This window comes from Pseudophryne corroboree, chromosome 1 (genome assembly GCF_028390025.1).
Source record: "Pseudophryne corroboree isolate aPseCor3 chromosome 1, aPseCor3.hap2, whole genome shotgun sequence".
Taxonomy (NCBI): domain Eukaryota; kingdom Metazoa; phylum Chordata; class Amphibia; order Anura; family Myobatrachidae; genus Pseudophryne; species Pseudophryne corroboree.
The window spans coordinates 22,712,063-22,734,698 of NC_086444.1; the positions used below are offsets into that span (position 1 = coordinate 22,712,063).

Genomic DNA, 22,636 nt, shown 5'->3' on the forward strand with positions numbered 1-22,636 from the left:
CTTTAAGAGTTTGAGAGTGTGGGCTGGCTCCTCCCTCTATGCCCCTCCTACCAGACTCAGTCTAGAAACTGTGCCCGAGGAGACGGACAACTTCGAGAGAAGGATTTTACACAGATAGTGGTAAGATTCACACCAGCTCACAAACAAGGCAAACCAAGCTAACCAGCTTGAAACATCAGCAACGGCTGAACAACATAACTTACCAAGTAACGAAACAGTACTTACCAAGAACTAAGCAGTACTGAACTAAGTAACCACTGCAGGATCACAAAGCGCTGGGCGGGCGCCCAGCATCCTCTACGTACTACGAGAAATGGATTTACCTCTAGGTACTTAAAATCCTATTTTCTCTTACGTCCTAGAGGATGCTGGGGTCCACATTAGTACCATGGGGATGTACCAAAGATCCCAGAACGGGAGGGAGAGCGCGGAGGCTCCTGCAGAACTGATTGGCCGCTGAGGACCTGGACAAAGTATCGAACTTGTAGAACTTTGCATACGTGTTCGACCCCGACCAAGTAGCCGCTCGGCAAAGCTGTAAAGCCGAGACACCCCGGGCAGCCGCTTAGGAAGAACCCACCTTACGAGTAGAGTGGGAATTAACAGACGTTGGACACGGCAATCCTGCCGCAGAATACGCATGCTGGATAGTGAACCTGAGGAAGTCCGCTTCCCAGTTGTCTACTCCCAGAATGAAGATTGCTCACAGCACCAACGCGTGTTTTTCTGCCCAGAGGATGATTCTTGTTACCTCTGACATTGCAGCTCTGCTCTTCGTTCCACCCTGTCGGTTTATGTAAGCCACCGTCGTTACATTGTCCGACTGCACTTGAGTGGCTCGATCTCGCAGAAGATGGGCCGCTTGGAAAAGACCGTTGCAGACGGCTCTTAGTTCCAGAAGGCTGGATTCCAGGCTTGACTACCGTCCTTGGAAGGTTTCCCCCTGAGTGACTGCGCCCCAGCCCCGGAGACATGCATCCGTGGTTGGAAGGACCCAGTCCTGAATCCCGAACCTGCGGCCCTCCAGAAAGTGAGGCATTTGCAGCCACCAGAGGAGTGAAATCCTGGCTTTTGGCGACAGACGTATTCTCTGGTGCATGTGTAGATGAGATCCCGACCACTTGTCCAGGAGATAAAGTTGTAAGGGCCGAGCATGAAACCTTCCGTACTGTAGAGCCTCGTAAGAGGCCACCATCTTCCCCAGAAGGCGAATGCACTGATGAACCGAAACCCGGGCTGGCTTCAGGACATCCTGGACCATTGTTTGTATCACCAACGCTTTCTCCTCCGGGAGAAACACCCCCTGCACTTCCGTGTCGAGGATCATTACCAGAAAAGACAACCTCCTGGTCGGCTCCAAATGTGATTTTGGAAGATTCAGGATCCAACCGTGTTCCCTGAGCAGATGAGTCGTGAAAACAATGGACTGCAACAATTTCTCCCTGGACTTCATCAGCAGATCGTCCAGATATGGGATTATGTTCACCCCATGTCTGCGGAGGAGAACCAGCATCTCTGCCATCACCTTGGTGAACACCCTCGGTGCTATGGAGAGGCCGAATGGCAGTGCCTGGAATTGATAGTGACTGTCTAACAGTGCAAATCTGAGATAAGCCTGGTGAGGCGGCCAAATCGGAATGTGGAGGTACGCATGCTTGATATCTAGGGATACCAGAAACTCTCCCTCCTTTAGACCTGAAATCACTGCTCTGAGAGACTCCATTATGAATTTGAACACCCTCAGGTAAGGGTTCAAAGATTTCAAGTTCAAAATTGGTCTAACTGAACCATCTGGTTTCGGTACCACGAAAAAGTTTGAATAATAACCCTTGTTTTGCATATGAGGTGGAACTGGGACAATGACCTGTGAGACTTTTCCAATTTTAGGATGGCTTCCTGTAGGATAGCCCTGTCTGTCAGTAAAGCTGGCAAGCCTGATTTGAAGAATCAGTGAGGCGGGAGTTCTTGAAACTCCAATATCCTGTACCCAGGGATCCAGACCGGACGACACCCAGACGTGTCTGAAACGTCCGAGTCTCGCACCCACCAGCCCGTCCTCCAGGCTTTGAGGTCCACCGTCATGCTGAGGATTTTGAGGAACCAGAAGCAGGTCTCTGGTCCTGGGAGCCTGCGGGTGCAGGCTTTTTGGATTTTGCCTGGGCCACCTCTAAAGAAAGTGGTAGGAGGCTTGGACTTTTTTGCCTTAGCGGTCCAAAAGGACTGCAGTACAGCTGAAGAAAATGGTTTCTTCGTAGAAGGTGTAGCAGAGGGAAGGAAAGGTGACTTACCCGCGGTTGCCGTGGAAATCCACGCATCCAACGCTTCCCCAAATAGAACCTGACCTGTGTAGGGTAGGTTATCCACACTTCTCCTGGATTCCGCGTCTGCAGACCATTAGCGTAGCCAGAGTCCCCTGCGGGCTGAGACCGACATGGAAGAGATCCGTGCAGTCAGCATAGCCAGGTCCTTCATGGATTCCACCATAAACCCCGCAGAATCCTGTATGTTACGTAAAAACAATTCAATGTCACTTCTAGCCAATGTATTCAAATCCTCTAGTAGTGTCCCTGATCACTTTACTATAGCTTTAGAAATCCATGCACAGGCAATAGTAGGCCTTAACGCCACTCCTGAAGCAGTGTAAATGGATTTGAGCGTAGTGTCAATTTTACGTTCAGCCAGTTCTTTTAATGCAGTAGATCCATTGACAGGTAAAACCACCTTTTTAGACAGTCTGGAGACAGATGCGTCCACTATAGGTGGGTTTTCCCATTTTTTCCTATCTTCCTCAGGGAAGGGAAAAGCAACCAGAACCTTTTTGGGATCTGGAATTTTTTTATCCGGGTTTTCCCAGGATTTTTCAAATATAGCGTTTCATTCTTTAGACGCAGGGAAGGTTAGCGAGGCTTTCTTATGGTCTGTGAAGTAAGCCTCCTCAACTTGCTCAGGTGTGGTGTCATTAATGTTTGACACATCTCTAATGGCCTCAATCATGAGCTGCACCCCCTTAGCCAGGGATGCCGCCCCCCTCAGCACATCCCCATCACCGTTTGCAGTATCAGAAATCGGTATCCGTGTCATCTTGCATAATTTGGGCAAGTGCACGTTTCTGTGGGAGCATGCTAGGGGATTTTGCAGGAATAGGGACAGAGCCTGACCAAACTGCCATAGACTTCTCCAACACCTGAGTTTCAGTCTCAGTATTAGCTACCCTAGTAGAGATCTGAGAGATCATTCCTTTGATAGAAGTAAACCGCTCAGGTTCAACAATAGGGATCTGAGACAAAGCGTTACAATCCTGTGTACATGGAATGGATTCCTCCTGAGAGGAAACATCTTCTGCAGCATATGACACAGAGTCCCTAGACATGACTATGGTGGTCATTCCGAGTTGATCGCTCGCTAGCTGTTTTTAGCAGCCGTGCAAACGCTATGCCGCCTCCCACTGGGAGTGTATTTTAGCTTAGCAGAAGTGCGACGAGAAAGGATCGCAGAGCGGCTACAAAGTTTTTTGTGCAGTTTTAGAGTAGCTCAAAACCTACTCAGCGCTTGCGATGACTTCAGACTATTCAGTTCCTGTTTTGACGTCACAAACACACCCTGCGTTCGCCCAGCCACGCCTGCGTGTTTCCTGGTACGCCTGCGTTTTTTCGAACACTCCCTGAAAACGGTCAGTTGACACCCAGAAACGCCATCTTCATGTCAATCACTCTGCGGCCAGCAGTACTGAAAAGTATCGCTAGACCCTGTGTGAAACTACATCGAACGAATGCAGCTAGCGATCAACTCGGAATGATCACCCATGTGAGATATTAAACACACACACACACGGAAATGTCAGACACAGATTCCCCCCAAGTATGACACAGAGAGACAAAGATATTGGAGCCAACCCACAAACAGCGCTTTTTGAGGTAGAACTAATGAAACTACCATCGCTGTCTGTATTCCTTAATAGACTACACAGACTTTACACAGCCTTCCCCCCCTTCTACAATCCCCTGGTACCGCACAAGATAGCTGGAGTTGCTTAGAGGGACAGCTCTCCCTGTCAGCGTCTTTTGTACAGGAACTGCAGGCAGGAAAATGGCACTGAACGCTGCTGGGTCCGCTCTGAGGAGAATCTCCGCCCCCCGAACATGGTGCTGCTTCCCGCTCTTCATTATATTATACTGGCCTGAGGAATTGTGCTGGCAGCGATCCAGGGACCCTGACAGGCTTGCGGACCAGTGTAGGGTATAGGCGCTGGCTCAGGGGGCCCCTCACAGCGCCGCACTATGTACCGCTGAACCCCTACCCTGTTGCCACCATCTTCACACCAGCTCCCCGCTTGTCAGGGGGGCCGGTGACTCACTCGCCACCAAAGTCGTCTGGCTCTGTAAGGGGGTGGCGGCATGCTGCGGGAGTGAGCAGTCGCCTGGAGCGGCTAACGATCAGCACCCTCAGGAGCTCAGTGTCCTGTCAGCGGAGATAGTGGCTCAGACCCCGCAGGGCGGACACTACTCTCTCCCCCCCCCCCCCCCCCCCTTAGTCCCACGAAGCATGGAGGCTGTTGCCAGCAGCCTCCCTGCAAAATAATAAACTCTAAGAAAACTTTTATTAGAGAAACTCTGTAGAGCTCCCCTAGCTGTGACCGGCTCCCCCGGGCACATTTTCTAAACTGAGTCTGGTAGGAGGGGCATAGAGGGAGGAGCCAGCCCACACTATTAAACTCTTAAAGTGTCGGTGGCTTCTAGTGGACCTGTCTATACCCCATGGTACTAATGTGGATCCCAGCATCCTCTAGGACGTAAGAGAAAACTCACGTTACCCCTCGGAGCGTGTGTTCTCCGCTGCTCGGGCCACCTGGTGACCTGCGAGTGCTGTACCGTAGAATCCACTTATGTTCCTGGTGCCCTGTGATGCAATATGCCCACCGCGTACCACACCTTTCTGTTCCCCGCTGGCTGATGTGCGCACTGAATCGCTGGCAAATTGAAATCGATCCCAAAAAAAGAAACGACTGGGACCTTGATCACTTCCATTCTAAACTTCCGATAACCAAATCAGAACGATACATCGATGGCTCACCTATGATGCCACACCACCGTCTTGTCAATGTCCTTAAAAACCATTGGCTACTACAGATCAATGATTTCGAACGAAGGCCTCAGGTTCTCGTTGTTGGTTTTGGGACAGTGTCCGATCAGCCTGGGGGTTGGAAGGTAGAATGAGAACGATCAGTGGAAAACATCAATGGCAGGAAAACATCAACCTCAAACCATCGATGTTTGATGTCCGCACCTACTCTAGATTATACAGTACAACCACTGTTCTATCCCTACTCAGACTCTTGGAGGTGTTTGGCAGAAATAATCAGTGAACGCTAAATCTTCGTTTCGCAATTTTTGGCGAACAAAAAGCATGGACGCCATCACCTTCTAATGGCCCCAAATGTGACAATCCCTAGCCCTCCCTTTATGGCACTGATCCCTATTAAGAAAATGTGGCTGTAAATACCATTGTCCACAAAGAGAACGGAGCATACAGGGCTGAATGACGCCAACCTAAACTCACCTGCAGCCCTGATTGGTGTTGATGACATATTGTTTGTTTGAAGCTTAGAACGCTTGTTAAAATGCCTGCGATTGAGATGTTATTGCATTTAGACAATGATACAAACCCCTATCTGCAGCTATTTCATTCACTGGTTCTGCGCAGCGTGTAATGCAGAAGTTCTGTCACAACTTGTGCAGTTCCTCTATCCTGCCTGGGGTGTCACACTCTGCTCAGGTGCTTCTAGCACACTTGGTTCTGTATCTCAGTGCCGAGAGGGACCATGGGAGGGATTATGGGAAAGGGAAGACTAGTAATGGCCACTGTACAGAGTTTACTTACTCTGAAAGTAGTGTTTCTGAGCAGAAAGCAGAATTAAAAGCAAACCGAGGCATGTTCTTCATTCAGTGCTATTGACGCTTTCAATCTATGTCACAGACGGTGGAAATCTGCACTACTGAATAACCCGAAGAGACCAGATACAATGATAACAGAAACGGCTCATTACATTGCATTTGAATGTAAAACTAGTACTGAACAAGACGAACCAATCAGCAAGCGTATCTCATCTTTCTAGTGCAAGTCACACTGAAAGCAGGCATATGATTGGTCTGGTTTATTGTAAAATCTGCACATGCAAGTTTTTAGTGAATGAGCCCTAAAGATAAAAAAAAATAAAAAAATATTTTAAAATGTTCAAGGAAAAAACAAAATAATAAGGAGTATAATGATACGTGTTCACACATCATATACAGAGTGTGTCCTGCACAAGTCCTACACATATAACTATAGTTCTCTATTCTGAATTTATATATGGAGGTCAGGGCGTTTATAGGAGGGAAGTCAGTGCAGCCGAGGACGCAAGGCACACAGCCACGGTCGCCACCAGTGACGCAGTACAACCAAGGGGAATTGCTGGCATTATGTATGAATGTTTAACGATGTAGGACGTATATTTGTAATACCACGGTGGAGTCACATTATTCCGACCACCTCCTACATGTGACGTCGGCAGCGCGTAGCCCATGAAGTACATCACGTGTCGTGCGCTGGCTTGGTGGGTATATAAGGCGTGTGATAGGCCGTCTGCACACATATCACTCGTTGCTGGGTAAAGGGGCGATTTATCAGAGTTGCAGAATGGGAGGATTATCGACTTTCAGTCCAACGGTGGCGGTATGTCTGACACAGCGCAGTATGTGACCTGTCCGCGAGCTGCTGTGGTGAAGGAGCATCATGACTGGACAAATGGCATCATTGCGAATAACCGATGTGGAAACTGCGCAGCACAACGTGCCATTGATGTGAGAGGTGAACGTCGGCTACGAAGGTGCGTGAGCGTTGACAGACACGCTGCAGCGGAGCAGCGCACCGTCACAATGACCCCGAGGTCTACCAGACGTGTGTCTAACATGACAGCTCAGCCCGTCTAGCTGCTGTCCATGCTGCACACGGCGGTTACTCTGGCTATTAGCTGGTCATCCTAATAATGTGACTCCACCGTGTACCTATTGTTGCTAGCTGCAACACCTGCACAGTGCCTGGTAACGCAACATCAGATCACCTGACTAAATATCGGTTATCTGCAGGGTCCAAGGACGCAGCCACTGACTCCAGAATGCCTGGAAAATGGGGACTGGCGCGATCCCAGTTTCTATAATGCTCCCCATCACCGCCCCCAAATGGGACCCCTTAGGGGTCACTGTGACCATTGTCCCAGACACAAATCTACAGCGCATATGTCCTGCTCAGGTCCTGTGTATGCGCAGATCAACAACCATCGGAGATGTAAGCAAACCATCAGGTTTAGGCCCCTGCCCACTATTGGGCGCAGTGCTGGTGCACAGTAGAAGTAATAGGTTCCAGATGCCGGAACAGGAGCTTGCCGGTGACGAGATACCCACTCATGACGCAGGGGGAGGAGTCAGTAACAGGTGGTCACTGACGGAGAAAAGGAATAACTGTACGTCAGGAGTGGCAGAGTAACCGACCCACCAGCCGGAGCAGTAAGGCCACCGGTACACAGAGCAGGTATCTGGCACCGCTCACTGAGTCACAAATCATTTTGCGGCCCCAGCTATACACTGGCATTACCAGCCGTGATAGTCACCCTACGTATAGTGGGAACATTGCCAGATCTGCCATGGTGGAAGAAACAGCTGCAAGCACTGCAGTGTGAAGATTGCAAGCTCTGTGGTTAAAAGATCTATCTTTGGAGAAAAAAAGATTGCAAGCTCTGCAGGCAAGACCCACATCCAGTGTGAAGATTGCAAGCTCTGTGGTTAAAAGATCTATCTTTGGAGAAAAAAAAGATTGCAAGCTCTGCAGGCAAGACCCACATCCAGTGTGAAAATTGCAAGCTCTGTGGTTAAAAGATCTATCTTTGGAGAAAAACAGATTGCAAGCTCTGCAGGCAAGACCCACATCCAGTGTGAAGATTGCAAGCTCTGTGGTTAAAAGATCTATCTTTGGAGAAAAAAAAGATTGCAAGCTCTGCAGGCAAGACCCACATCCAGTGTGAAAATTGCAAGCTCTGTGGTTAAAAGATCTATCTTTGGAGAAAAAAAGATTGCAGGCTCTGCAGGCAAGACCCACATCCAGTGTGAAGATTGCAAGCTCTGTGGTTAAAAGATCTATCTTTGGAGAAAAAAAGATTGCAAGCTCTGCAGGCAAGACCCACATCCAGTGTGAAGATTGCAAGCTCTGTGGTTAAAAGATCTATCTTTGGAGAAAAAAAGATTGCAAGCTCTGCAGGCAAGACCCACATTCAGTGTGAAGATTGCAAGCTCTGTGGTTAAAAGATCTATCTTTGGAGAAAAAAAGATTGCAAGCTCTGCAGGCAAGACCCACATCCAGTGTGAAGATTGCAAGCTCTGTGGTTAAAAGATCTATCTTTGGAGAAAAAAAGATTGCAAGTATGGCAGTTCTGTATATTGGCAGTTCAACATAATTGGACGTGGGTCAGCAAAGAGGGACAAGGCTAGAGCTGGGGGGGGAACATGTATATACTAATATGGTGGGAGTGCTGGAATATGGCAGGGCCTAGCAGACAACAGGGGTAGTAAAAGCAGCCTCACATAAATGGCCTGACTGAGTGGAAATGTGGACAGATCCTGCAGCTTTACTTCATGCCGTGTTCATTTAAAAGAGGGGATGGGAAAATACCCATTTGGGAACGTGCCGTTCCATGTGCATGAAGTTGAATAACAGCGCACAGGCGCCTGGTGCAGCGGATCACAATTTCACACTGCTTAGCGGATTCGCCGTGCCAGTCTTGCTTTATACTGGCAGTAGCAGAGGCGTGCAGTCTAATAAGCCGCCTGGAGTTCGCCAGTGAGACCAGCAAGGTGATCTGTGCTTCGTGGTGGAAGTCCCTCCGGTTGCCGCGCCTCCAAATGTGTCATCACAGTACAAAGAATGGCCGCCAAAGCTCGCCTGGTACACTAACAGTCTGCGGATAAGCCAGGTGTATTGCCAATACGGAACACAGAGACAAGTCAGGTCAGCACTAATACAGATCAGGAACTGGAGCCAAAATAGCAGACAAGATGGATGCCAGGAATAACTGGGTCACATACACTGGAGTCAGTCATGATAACAGCAAATGGATGCAGGTAACCAGGAATGCTGGACGCAGTGTCTCTGACAGAGGTCTGTACCCAGAGCAGTTTCACATAGGCAGAAGTAAATCAAATATGGCGCCATCGATGACGTCAGTGGTCACATGACCAAGACATTAAGACGTGGGCTAAACTGGGTGCCTGCACATACAGTGCACAGTCTTCCTAAACACCTCCCCCCCCCCCTCCCCCCGATTACAGAGCCCCTGTGGTGCCACATTTGGGAGCGGAAGAGAAAGCAGAAAATACTTCCCCACAAAAACCAGAAAGCCGGACACTTCACAATTTCTTCTTCTTCCACAAAACCCACGGAAAGCCCAATATCTCACCTGGTCAGCCCAGTAAGACCCCCAACGGGAACGTCCAGAGCCCCCCCCCCCCCCCCCCCATGTATTCTATACCGCATCTACTAAAATAAAATAAAAATAAAGCATGTTATAACTAAATTGGGTAAATCTGGCAGTATGGTCATTGTAGTGCTCCTAGGCTCGCTGATCCAGTACAGCGCCTGACAAGTTTACCGCCTCTGCGACTAAGTGCGCCAACAAACTACAGTGGTGCAATGCGATGGGAGAGTCTAGTGAGGGGTTATATGGCTGCCATTATAACAGGATTAGCGGCATAGTCTCTACTCCACCATCTTGTACCTAATCCTTGTGACAGATGGGCTTATCTGTCATGGCGAATACGGATGGTCTTCGGTCAGTAATCACCTGTTACAGACTCCTCCTACTGCGTCAAGAAAAAGGTTAAGGCACGGCCACCACCAAGCTCCCATAATGGCGCCGCATAATTCTGGGTCACACTGCAGCAGCGCCTACTGGATGGCAATGGCGTTTGCGCTTATCTGGGGCTCGGCAGGTCCTAGGATACAGGCGTCTTGTGGGAGCGAGTAGAGGTTTATTAGCTACAGTAAGATGTCCTGCATAAGGGCAGTACTCTCAGCTGAAGGTACTGAGGCAGCTCACGGCATACAGATGTTACACGCTCGCCAGAATGGTCAAATAGGACGCTTTGTGGCGCCATTTGGAAAACTCCCCACCCCCATGCTGGTTGGAAATGATCCGTCTGACACCGTCGTCCCATATCTGTTCGCAGCGCTCAAATCGGGCGACACACCCACGACACGGCTCTGTTCCGCTCATCTGACACCGACGCCCTGAGAAGCCCATTTCTCTGATGGAGAGAAGTGGAGCAAACGGACGGCTCGTGTGTCCTCCGTCTAGTGCGTGTGCACATTGCGCCAAACATGTCATTGCTTTACCGGTGCATGCACAGTCTGCTAATAATCACATGGTGTCAGGGCCTAGAACAGTAATCTGAGATAGTACATCACTGGCTGCTTCCTCACTTGGGACATCTCTGCCAGGAACTTTAATATCTAGATCTCTGCAACCGGCCATTTCCCAATTTCCTCCCCGCCTCATATCAATACGATTTCCCCATCGCTCTGATCCCCGACAGAACACAGGAGGAAGAGGACCCAATGCTCTGCCGTCACGCTAGTGGTGTCACCACCTCCGCCGTGGTCAGACGAAATTCCCATTTGACATTTCATTCTCTCAAAGGGTAAGATTTATCAAAGCTTGGAGATAAAAGGGGTCTATGTACTAAGCCGTGGAGAGATAAAGTACCAGCCAATCAGCTGCTGTCATTTTTCAAATACAGCCTGTAAAATGGCAGCTATGAGCTTATTGGCTGGTGCTTTCGCTCTCTCCAAAGCTTAGTACATAGACCGTAAAGTACCAGTCAGCTGCTGTCATATTTCAAACACAGGGTGGGATGTACTAAAACATAAAATGCAATAACAAAAAAAAACACAAAAAAAAAAAACAGTTTTCGGGGTGTCTACCACATTTTCCATACGTGCCCAGTTCTAGAATGCTTTTCCGGAGCTTGGACCTGGTTGGTAACGCCATCTTTGGGTGGAGTTACCCAATAGAAGCCTATGGGCTTCTTTTTTGCATTTCTACCCGAGAGAGATCCAACCAGATTCCGCTTAATGGCTGGTACTGTATCTCTCCCCAAGCTTTGATAAATCTCCTCCCCAAACATGTCTTACAACAAGCTGAAAACGGCGTTTTCCAATTTAATAAATTAAAAATATATTTTTCTAGCCTATTTACCGGCTGCAGCACTAGACATTATTCCGATGCGATAATGCTACCCATTAAATAAAACATGCTAACACAAAGACTACACAGTCAGTCCACACTAGGCGCACAGTGGCGATATTCCTCCTCTATGGCGCCACAGCGCAGGAAGTACATGGCACAGTGGCCATCTTGGGTGGCTGACAGAGGCTCCAATAACTTTTTTTTACCTCACACGAAATCCAAAAAGGGAAGTACGAGGTGGATTTTATGAACCAGCACAAATTATAGGAGCCCTGTACACAGAATTATACCCCGTCCTTACAATCTGATTACGTGTGCCCAGCACACGGGAGGACACAGCTATTCTCACAGTCACAAACCTGAGTGTCTCCATTTTTAAAAAGAACTAAATAAAAAAATTATCTAACATTTTGGGATCAACCTTCAACCCATCTAATAATAATAATGGTGGTATGACATAGCAGCGGGGCTCGTGATCGGGTGACGCTGTCCCGCATTCTCAGATAAGAATATACCGATGGCTGCAGAGCCCCATGACTCCATAACCTCTGCACTAGAATACAGGCTGCAAGCGGTGCCGCACTCCCGGCTGACAGGCAGACACAGGCCTTTCTGTGGTCACATAGGATATGTGCTCTGCAAAAGCTGACTGGAAGCGTCATTCTATACACCGCTAGCGAGACAGGATGGGTGTAACGCCTTCTGACAGCTCGTTCTGATTTTCATGGCTTAAATGCAGTAAGAAAACATTATATAAATAAAAAAAAAAAAAAAAAAATATTATATATATATATATATATATATATATATATATATATATATATATATATATATATATATATATATATATATATATATATATATATATATATATATATATATATATATATATATATAATCAGGTTCAAGTAACAACCTGCCGACACAAATTGTGTTTTTTCTACATACACCAGAAATGCTTATCTCCAGAAATCAATATAAGAGGCAAATATCCATCTTTATTGGAAATGCAGCGGAATACCTAGAACACATCACAGAGATGAAGCAGAGACTTTGTACCCAGGGTGTGTGCCAGCAAGCACACGTAATATACAGATATGTTCTCATACACTGCGGCTCGAGGCGTGCCAAATTGCCCCCTCAGCGCGTCAGGTCCCTGCGTCTCGCCCACACTGAGCGGCTTCTCGCACAAAATGTGCGCCATATACACACAAATAAAACTACGGGAAGTGACGGAGCCGTATTGCTAGTGTGTGCAGACCACTGTGATGAGCGACATCTGTACATCTGTGTGCGACGCAGTCCGAATCCGCGCCATGTTACAGGCTGTGTTTGAAAAATGACACTTAGGAGCTGATTGGCTGGTATTTTATCTCTCTCCATTTTATCACAAGGCTTAGTACATAGGCCCCTAGGTGTGGACAGTTCCCCTTCACTGAAAATAGCCTCCGCAGCACTGGAAGCCGTTAAAATGGGTCTGATCCAAAACCTTTTTTGCTGCAGCTCTGGCCCACATCGGGGGGGATGCACTGCACAAGGAAAGGTCAGGTCCAGGCTGCAACACCGACACAGCTAACATATAAAATGTATATGTGGCACGGGAAGGGGTTACGAGGAGGTGTGGGTTTTGATAAACTGTATATATGTGGAAAACATGGCATGTTTGGCAATAAGGTTCGCAGTCCAGTGCTGCAGGTTAGTGCACTGTATTAAATGGTTTAAGACAAAATGTGTGTGTACCAGCATTGGCGGTCCGGGGGACCAGGGGCTCCTCTCTACTACCTCTGTGCTCCACCAGCTCTCATCTACGGGAACCAGAGCTCCTTGGCACCAACTGGGGTCTCCACGTCCCAGGTAGTCCTATGTGGGAGACTGGAGGAGCAGGGTGATCCAGGCCGGTAGCTGCAAGAGCGTCTGGCGGGGGAAGTCTTCCCTTGGCGTCTCCATAACTGCAGAGCCTCACGGGAGTCCCAGACAGCTACTCACCACACCGCCTGGGTCAGGACCACTTACCCCCTGGAAGCCCATTTGGGCCTGAGGGGTGAGCCAGGACCTCTGGAGGTATTTTTAGGTGGGCAATGTCAAGATTAGATCCCTAACCTGTACTTCCAGGTGACAGGGAGTGAAAAGGGGACTACCCGATAGATCATGGACAGGTGAGGGGAGGTAGAGCATCCGAGCTCCTGTATTCTGTGCGTTGCCGATGCCATCAGTTGGGAATAGTGCCCTTTCCAGGACATGTAACCCCAGACTGCTTTCAAGCCGCCTGCATCTATCTGTATCCTGTGACCACCAGATAAGCTCCAAACATTACTCCATTCTCCGGTTGTCCCGAGTTTGAGTCCAATGTCTCCGATCTTCCCCTATGCTCACCACCACAGCGCACCTGGTCTACAGTAAGTGGCCAGTGGAGAACTAGCCATCCCCATAAAAGGGGTGCGGCAGTAACGGGGCCAGATACATACCGACAGGTAAGCAGTTTCAGGCACCAGTGCAGGAGCCTCATGGTGCAAGCGGTTTAACTGCTTACGGCGCAGTAGGAAATGTCAGTAACCAGAGGTTACTTTTGATAAAAAGAAAATCCCCAAACCCTAAATTAATCTCACTCAGGCCTCTAGGAACACTGACCCCTGTACCGGATGATGGAGAAAGGACATTCGGCCACTTTAAGGTAAATGATTGCTTTTTAGTAACGCCCTCACCCATTCTGACTGGATGACAGTAGCAGCACTTCATAGATCAGCACACAGGGGAACGCAGCAATTTCTGCCATGTATTACCACAGAGGGGGTATAGAGAGCCCCTGCTCATTCTGCTTCATATGGGCAGTAACCCATTTGCCTAACCCCAAAAGTTAACAAGCAGTCATTATATTCATTATATTGTGTTGGCAAAGTTTTGCAGAAATTAATTAAAAAAAACCTTTCCTAATAATAAGAACCAGTAATCGGAGTGTGAACAAAATAAAGCAAACACTCTAACAAGGCTGCTGCATTAATCTTTCTCCAATGAGACACTGAATTGTATATTTCTGTTTACCTGACCTGTAATAAGGATGTGTGCACTGCCACTGAGTGCCTGTAAGAGCCGCGCACAGCAGTCAGCTCTCACCTGGGGGTATATTTACTAAAAGTCGATTTTGTTTGATTTTGATAGATGTCAGGAGCGATTTTAATCGATGTTGGGCTTCCAGGGTTAAAACACACATTTACTAGCAGATGATTTTTTTTAATATTAATTTTTAAATGTTAGTAAATGTGTGTTTTAACCCTGGAAGGCCAACATTGATTAAAATCGCTTTACCATCGATCTAACAGCGAAGAAAAATAAATAATATAAACAACATCGACTTTTAGTAAAAATACCCCCTGGTGACAGAATTTCTTTTTATTGGGCAGAGCGTTGTCTCTAAGGGGGGGATATGTACTAAGCCTTGGAGAAAAATAAAGTGGAGAGAGATAAAGCGCCAGCCAATCAGCTCCTAACTGCCATGTTACAGGCTGTGTTTGAAAAATGTCAGGAGCTGTTTGGTTGGTACTTTATCTCTCTCCAAGGCTTGATACATCTCCCCCAAATTCAACTGCATGTCTGTACAATACCACCGATGTACATTTGAGGCGCTCACACAGTAAGAATGGATACGCTGTAATACAGGGAGCATCTTAAATTAACCGGGAATTACCGGTAGGTTGTGCAATTTATTTAGATTCAATTAGAGAATGGCATTAAATTACGCGGCTTTCCAAGGTACAAATCACAACTTTCACTGCGCGCCACCAGCGTTGGCGATACCGGTGTTACTGTACCTATTTTACTGTAAATCACCCGGTACACCACTCCTAATGAATAATAATTATATATTTAAATGGTTTTTAAATAGTGAAATGCAGCCAATAAAAAACACGTCATGTTCACTGAAAGCGGAAATCTGGATTAGTGACGCGTGGTGGGCTGGAACTGGGGGTTTCAGTGGCAGATGGAAGCTGAACGCGGTTTTTCCTACTTGTGCATAAAACACAACAGACATTAAACTGCACCCAAATACTATTTGCAGGAACACACTTGCTCCTCATCATCTTTCATCCATAAATAAACGTTGTAACCTTCAGGCCTATGGGGGTCATTCCAAGTTGATCACTAGCTGCTTTCGTTCGCTCTGCAGCGATGAGGCAAAAAAAACGGCACTTCTGCGTATGCGGCGCAATGCGCACGCGTGTCGTACTAATGCAACGAACGATGTAGTTTCACACAAGGTCTAGCGAAGCTTTTCAGTCGCACTGCTGGCCGCAGAGTGATTGATAGGAAGAGGGCGTTTCTGGGTGTCAACTGACCGTTTTCAGGGAGTGTTCGGAAAAACGCAGGCGTGCCAGGAAAAACGCAGGCGTGGCTGGGCGAACGCAGGGCGTGTTCGCGACGTCAAAACAGGAACTGAATAGTCTGAAGTGATCGCAAGCGCTGAGTAGGTATTGAGCTACTCTAAAACTGCACACAAAAAAAAAAAAAAAGTTTGCTGCCGCTCTGCGATCCTTTTGTTCGCACTTCTGCTAAAATAAAATACACTCCCAGTGGGAAGCGGCATAGCGTTTGCACGGCTAAAAACTGCTAGCGAGCGAACAACTCGGAATGTCCACCTATGAGACAACAGCCTCCTAAACTGCCCTTATTGCCCCCCGCTGTCTTATTTGCCACTTTTCTGGGGCTCAGGAAGGTTTAGTCAACTTCTTATAGAACGAGCGTAATCCGCCGAATGAACACCAACGGACGTTTGGAATTGAATTGCGCGACTTGTTCTAATATGATCAGTAACGTTAACATGCAGAGAGCGCAGGTTGACGCAGGAGCGCACATTTCAGAACTCGCAGCTAGCTGAATCCGGCTCCAGGATCTTATACTCAGCACGTCCAACACATACGTAATAGCAAGCCTGTAATCCCCCAGAAATCTCAATCTGAACCTTTTAGATTAAATTCTGAATTTTGTGCAAATTGTTATTTGGTCAGTGTAATGGGTTCGTCCCTCTGGGCCATGCGCTACTTTCACATAAAAACGGCCCTCGGCGTAGACAACTCTTGCGCAGAATTTCGCCTGGGACCGCCCAGGATAGTACGGGAAGTAGCCAGACGCCCCCGGGGATCCTGTGCAAGAATACAAGAGCTTTCTGACACAGATAAGACTCTCAGAAGTACTAAACAGCGACACTTTGCTCAGAGCCGTATTCATACAACCGGGTAACATCACGCCAAGAATATGTACAATAGGTGGAAACTGGATCCATAAAATTTTATGAACAATCAAATAAAACTCCAGACGGAGCTGTTAGACGCATCATCCCAAAGTCTGTAGACAAAAGAAAGAATAAACTGGAAATATATGGCTGGTGCGGAGAGTAACCCTGAAGGCCAGTGCTTGAGAAATCACAGGTTCCACACTAACCCCCCCCTCCAGTTACACAGGAGTCTATATTTACATTGGGAACATTTACACCTGTTTGCTGCAGGTACAGAGTATGGCGACAACCCAGCGACTGGATGGGATTAGCAACCTTTATGTCACATTATTCTGTCAGCAGTGAATCAGCAACTTTATAAAGTGTCTAGAGGGAAACCACGGAACTCCCTGGGCTTAGAGCGCCCTGCTCAACATATAATCACCATAAGCTCCTCGACCCAGTTACATCCCCTCTACACAGTTCACGCAAAACTTACATATGTTCCCCTTCTACACTCACACATCCCGCAGACCCAAGGCCAGCACTGCTGTGACGGGTTTGAAAAATGACAGTAAAGAGCTGATTGGCTGGGACTTTATCTCCCTCCAAGGCTTAGTACATACACCCAATACAGTTTCTAGCTGCGGGCGAGCCGTGTGATAACACGGGGAGCCTGCCGCGACACCTGAATGCTGCTATTACCGTCTCCCCCTCCTCCCAGCCATAGTACTCTGCTCGCTGGGCGGAGTTTTGAGAAAAGACGCGGTTGAATCATGACGTCTATGGCTGGGAGGAGTGGAAGCCGGTCATAGCAGGGAGCCGCTGGCGCTGGTCTTTGGTGCCAGCGAACATCACCCCTGGCAACGAGAATGACACCCAGAGCATGACAGCCCTGGCAACGAGAATGACACCCAGAGCATGACAGCCCTGGCAACGAGAATGACACCCAGAGCATGACAGCCCTGGCAACGAGAATGACACCCAGAGCATGACAGCCCTGGCAACGAGAATGACACCCAGAGCATGACAGCCCTGGCAACAAGAATGACATTCAGAGCATGACAGCCCTGGCAACAAGAATGACATTCAGAGCATGACAGCCCTGGCAACAAGAATGACATCCAGAGTATGAAACCCCTGGCAACGAGAATGACAACCAGAGCATGACAGCCCTGGCAACAAGAATGACATCCAGAGTATTAAACCCCTGGCAACGAGAATGACACCCAGAGCATGAAACCTCTGGCAACGAGAATGACACCCAGAGCATGAAACCTCTGGCAACGAGAATGACACCCAGAGCATGAAACCTCTGGCAACGAGAATGACACCCAGAGCATGAAACCTCTGGCAACGAGAATGACACCCAGAGCATGAAACCTCTGGCAACGAGAATGACACCCAGAGCATGAAACCTCTGGCAACGAGAATGACACCCAGAGCATGAAACCTCTGGCAACGAGAATGACACCCAGAGCATGAAACCTCTGGCAACGAGAATGACACCCAGAGCATGAAACCTCTGGCAACGAGAATGACACCCAGAGCATGAAACCTCTGGCAACGAGAATGACACCCAGAGCATGAAACCTCTGGCAACGAGAATGACACCCAGAGCATGAAACCTCTGGCAACGAGAATGACACCCAGAGCATGAAACCTCTGGCAATGAGAATGACACCCAGAGCATGAAACCTCTGGCAATGAGAATGACACCCAGAGCATGAAACCTCTGGCAACGAGAACGACACCCAGAGCATGAAACCTCTGGCAACGAGAACGACACCCAGAGCATGAAACCTCTGGCAACGAGAATGACACCCAGAGTATGAAACCCCTGGCAACGAGAATGACACCCAGAGCACGACAGCCCTGGCAACAAGTAGGTAGTTTAAAAGTAATCAGGAGTCTTACTGGGAATAATGATTCACAGGCATTGCGGTGTGTGGCATAATATGCTGCCTGGGGCATAATATGGTGCAGGGGACATTACTGTGTGGGGCTTAAAATGGTGGATTTTTTTCTTTCCTGTGGTGGCCGAGGTCTGTTGGTGCAGGGTCAAAAACCGGGGTGTAAGGTAGTCATTTCCTGCGAAACCACACCTATTTTAACGAGGCCGAGGCGCACTCAAAATATATTTTTTGGTCGTCTATGGGGAGGGACGCAATTTTTTTTTTACTGTTCACACTGGGAGCCAAACTGGCTAGAAACAGCCCTGCGTAGACCCCATAACCTCTTCCCACAGCCCAGGCTCTCTCACATGCCATTATTTGAAAAATAATTCTTAGGTTTGTAACCAAGAGGGTTGTGGTCATCCGTGTCACATGTTACCACACGTGCGAGGCCAGATAACAGTGACACGGCGCCGCGGGTGCCAGCCTGAAGGACCAGCTTATAAATTAATGGAGGCACCAGCCGCTTCAAACTTGGCCGATGCCCCGATAAACAGGCAGATGAGGTCTCTCAACAACCCAATTCTCCATTCTGAGGCCCATTCTGTCAGTGTGCGCACGGAGGGTCCATGATGGTATGGCGCTACACAAAGGCGCCCATACATAGACTAAATGGTCAACACAGACTGGGCGCACTGAGAGGCTGCCTGGCATGACGGACAGGACACCATTACTGAGTACAGACTCTCGGTGAGGTGGTCACCAGAGTGGGCACCAGAGAACGTGTTATTAGGCCTGCAGGCGTGTCTGGGAGCTTTACTACCAGGGAACCCAAATTTACAGTTCGCCAAGCAAATCCGCCAACATCGCTTTATAATGCCCGGACCACTACTGTGACCCTGTACGGCTCAGACAGGTATGCCTATCAGTAAGAGCGCACACTCCTGCGCATGGCACTCATACTTGGCAGACCCGCTGCCCGTCGTAGGAATGCAGTATTGCCTCACGCCACTTCACAGGCTCCTCCCAATCACGGGCAACGCACCCGCTCTCCGGCGCCTAATCAGCTGCACCAGCAACACCAGGGCCCCATCCCACAATGCACCTTGCTACTCATATGAATAGCTTATAAACAATATGGAATCCAGATTTTGCATCTGGGCACAGAATGAATGCAGCGTGTCCACATTCTTTCCGGATACCCTGATCCAACCAGTTCCTTCCCTCAGGAGTAAGATGCACCGTCTGTCCCGATATGGCGACCCATGCGCACGCCTGTACAAAGGGGCAGAGCTACCAAAATGCCTATTATTGGTCCTGAGTCAGAGATGGAAGCTAAACCGGACGTTTGCGCAGTCAAGTGATTGGCAGACTGCGCACGAGTCGCATTGTGTATGTTCCGTGCCGGCCATCGCCGTAAGGTTTTATTCGATTCACAGTCAGGGACTGTTTTGGGTAGCGGCAGTAAAAACGCAGGCGTCCGGACCATTTTTGGGGCGTGCCTGAGTCTGCGATCCCATACACAGTAACAGCGGCTCTAGAATCTCTGAATCAGGCCCACTGACATGACTAAGCTGCCCAGTAGCGGTAGGGAAGGCCAGCGACGCATCTACCATCGATGGTACCATTGGTGATTTACCTCAGTGGCAGGAAACCATCAACGGCAATCAGTGCAGCGGCTGTCACTGATTGGGAGACGGGACTAGGGGGCAAACCATCGATGGCCATCACTAACATGACATTAACGCGGTGCCTACGGTACAATATGCTGCCTTGTGTGACTCGCTCGCTAATCTGGGTAACAAGGCAAAAGACAGAGGTCCAATATGAGTGAGCCGAGCCATGCCTCGCGCCTCGTATCATTATGATTAATGTGCTACTTTATAAGAATTCCTTTGCGATAAAAGTACAAACCTAGCGCGCCTAGTACACTGCGGCGACCTTGTATGCGGATACGATGCGAATAGGACCTCAAATTTAGGGAAGCCCGGGAACGTCTAGGTCACGCCGGGTGTTACCTGGCACAAAAACGGTAGATTGCAAGCTCTTCTGGACACCACATTCCCAGTACGTGTCGGTATGGGACATGCTACTTACTAACCGGCGGTAAACCAATTTTTTAACAACTGCGCATAGGTCATCACTGAGAGCGCGCACCTATGGCGGATTCCACATGTGGCTGATAACGACAACAGCTATTTACCAAGCGTATAGGTGGGAGAGATCCGACGCACTGACGTTACAGCACGATATGCGGGCAAATATCTGCGTTTAGGTCTCTGCACGCAATGCAAGCGTGGAGGCGACGACTTGCGTTCAGCTCTAGGTTGATAGAAGGACATCGCTACTCACCAATAAACCCCTCCGCCGGGTAATTCCGCCGACCGAGAGGCGTCTGTGCCTGGGCTGGATAGGTCCGTGTCGGGTACAGGTCATCCTGGCTACCACACCTGCGATTATTCAGGGAAAGCCTTAAAACCTGGCCTGCATTTGCTCCTAGTATAGAATGAGCCGGTCACTGTAGGCCTCAGCAGCTGTTCTGGGGCTAGTGTTGCCTGGAGTGTGCTCCTTGCAATCCTAATCCACAGTGCTTTCTAGTACGCCACAAGGAGCGCCGCCATCATGGCACCTACCTATACCATAGCGCCTCTCTACATACTGTATGCAATGCACATATGGCTGTGAGCTGGAATGCATGCGAGAACATACTGCGACTTATATGTATATATGAGCGATGTCTGCGCTGCGCCACGATAATCCCTGTCTACACCGTACACGTCGCCTATAGAGTGCGCAGGGCCAGCTGCGGGAGGTGAGGGGGGGGGGGGGGTAGGTCCTGTGTGTATATACTATGTACATATATCATGGTGGGGGCTTGCAGCAGCTGGAGCAATGACCCCTGCCAGGGAAACACATGACACCAGCAGATTGCAGTATATGCCTCCAGAGTAAGGATCAGGGGGTCACCCAGGGTGCAATTAGATTGCAAGCCTATAGGTCCAGGCCTTGATGTGCACTCACACTCACACAGTGCATTTCTCCAGCCAGCAGCAGCACTGACTCATCCACTTCCCCTGCTCACCCCCCTCCCAAACCCCAGGAGGAGGGCGAGCTGCCCCGCAGCCCCTCCCCGACACAGCAGCGGCGCAAACAAGCAGCAGACTTACCCCAAACTTTTCCTGGGAGGAGGGCAGAGTGTCCGGGGGCAGCCAGAGGGGGGCGCTCCGGGGAGTGTGCACTGCGCTGGGGGGAGTGAGATCCGGGTGTAGGGGGGGCACTGGGGCGGTGTGGGGGCTGGGTGTTGGGGTGACCGGCTAGTGCCCCGTACACCGCTCGCTCACTCTCCTGCTGCTGCTGCTGCCAGCTGATTGTGCTGCTCCCAGGTCACCGCCCCCTCTCACCCGCAGCCTGTGACTGGTGCACGGCTCTGCTCTGCCATTGGTGGGCCGGGGTGCCACTGCAAGCCTACTCCTCCCACATCTGCCTGACCCCTCCCAGATCTGCCTATGCCCCCTCCTACTCCTGGTTGCCCCCTTCCAGATCGCGCTATGCCCCGCCTGCCCCCTCCCAGTCCTGTTTCTACCTCACCCCTGCCTGCCTCCTCCCAGCTCTACTTCTACCTCACCCTCCTACCCCTGCCTGCCTCCTCCCAGCTCTGCCTGTACCCTCCTACCCCTGCCTGCCCCCTCCCAGCCCTGCTTCTACCTCACCCTCCTACCCCTGCCTGACTCCTCCCAGCTCTGCCTGTACCCTCCTACCCCTGCCTGCCCCCTCCCAGCCCTGCTTCTACCTCACCCTCCTACCCCTGCCTGCCTCCTCCCAGCTGTACCCTCCTACCCCTGCCTGCCCCCTCCCAGCTCTGCCTGTACCCTCCTACCCCTGCCTGCCCCCTCCCAGCCCTGCTTCTACCTCACCCTCCTACCCCTGCCTGCCCCCTCCCAGCCCTGCTTCTACCTCACCCTCCTACCCCTGCCTGCCTCCTCCAAGCTCTGCCTGTACCCTCCTACCCCTGTCTGCCCCTTCCCAGCCCTGCTTCTACCTCACCCTCCTACCCCTGCCTGCCCCCTCCCAGCCCTGCTTCTGCCTCACCCTCCTTCCCCATGCCTGCCCCCTCCCAGCTCTGCCTGTACCCTCCTACCCCTGCCTGCCCCCTCCCAGCCCTGCTTCTACCTCACCCTCCTTCCCCTGCCTGCCTCCTCCCAGCTCTGCCTGTACCCTCCTACCCCTGCCTGCCCCCTCCCAGCCCTGCTTCTACCTCACCCT

General features: G+C 49.7%; 1 protein-coding gene across 1 annotated transcript in view; it reads right to left on the reverse strand.

Moving 5' to 3' along the window:
• ATOSB (atos homolog B) overlaps positions 1-21,830 on the reverse strand; it is a 57,390-nt gene extending 35,560 nt beyond the window's left edge. Inside the window, exon 1 of the mRNA XM_063957604.1 lies at positions 21,541-21,830. The gene's annotated coding sequence lies outside the window, so the exon portion shown is untranslated. The remainder of the gene's footprint in view (positions 1-21,540) is intronic.
• Between the last annotated feature and the right edge of the window lie 806 nt (positions 21,831-22,636).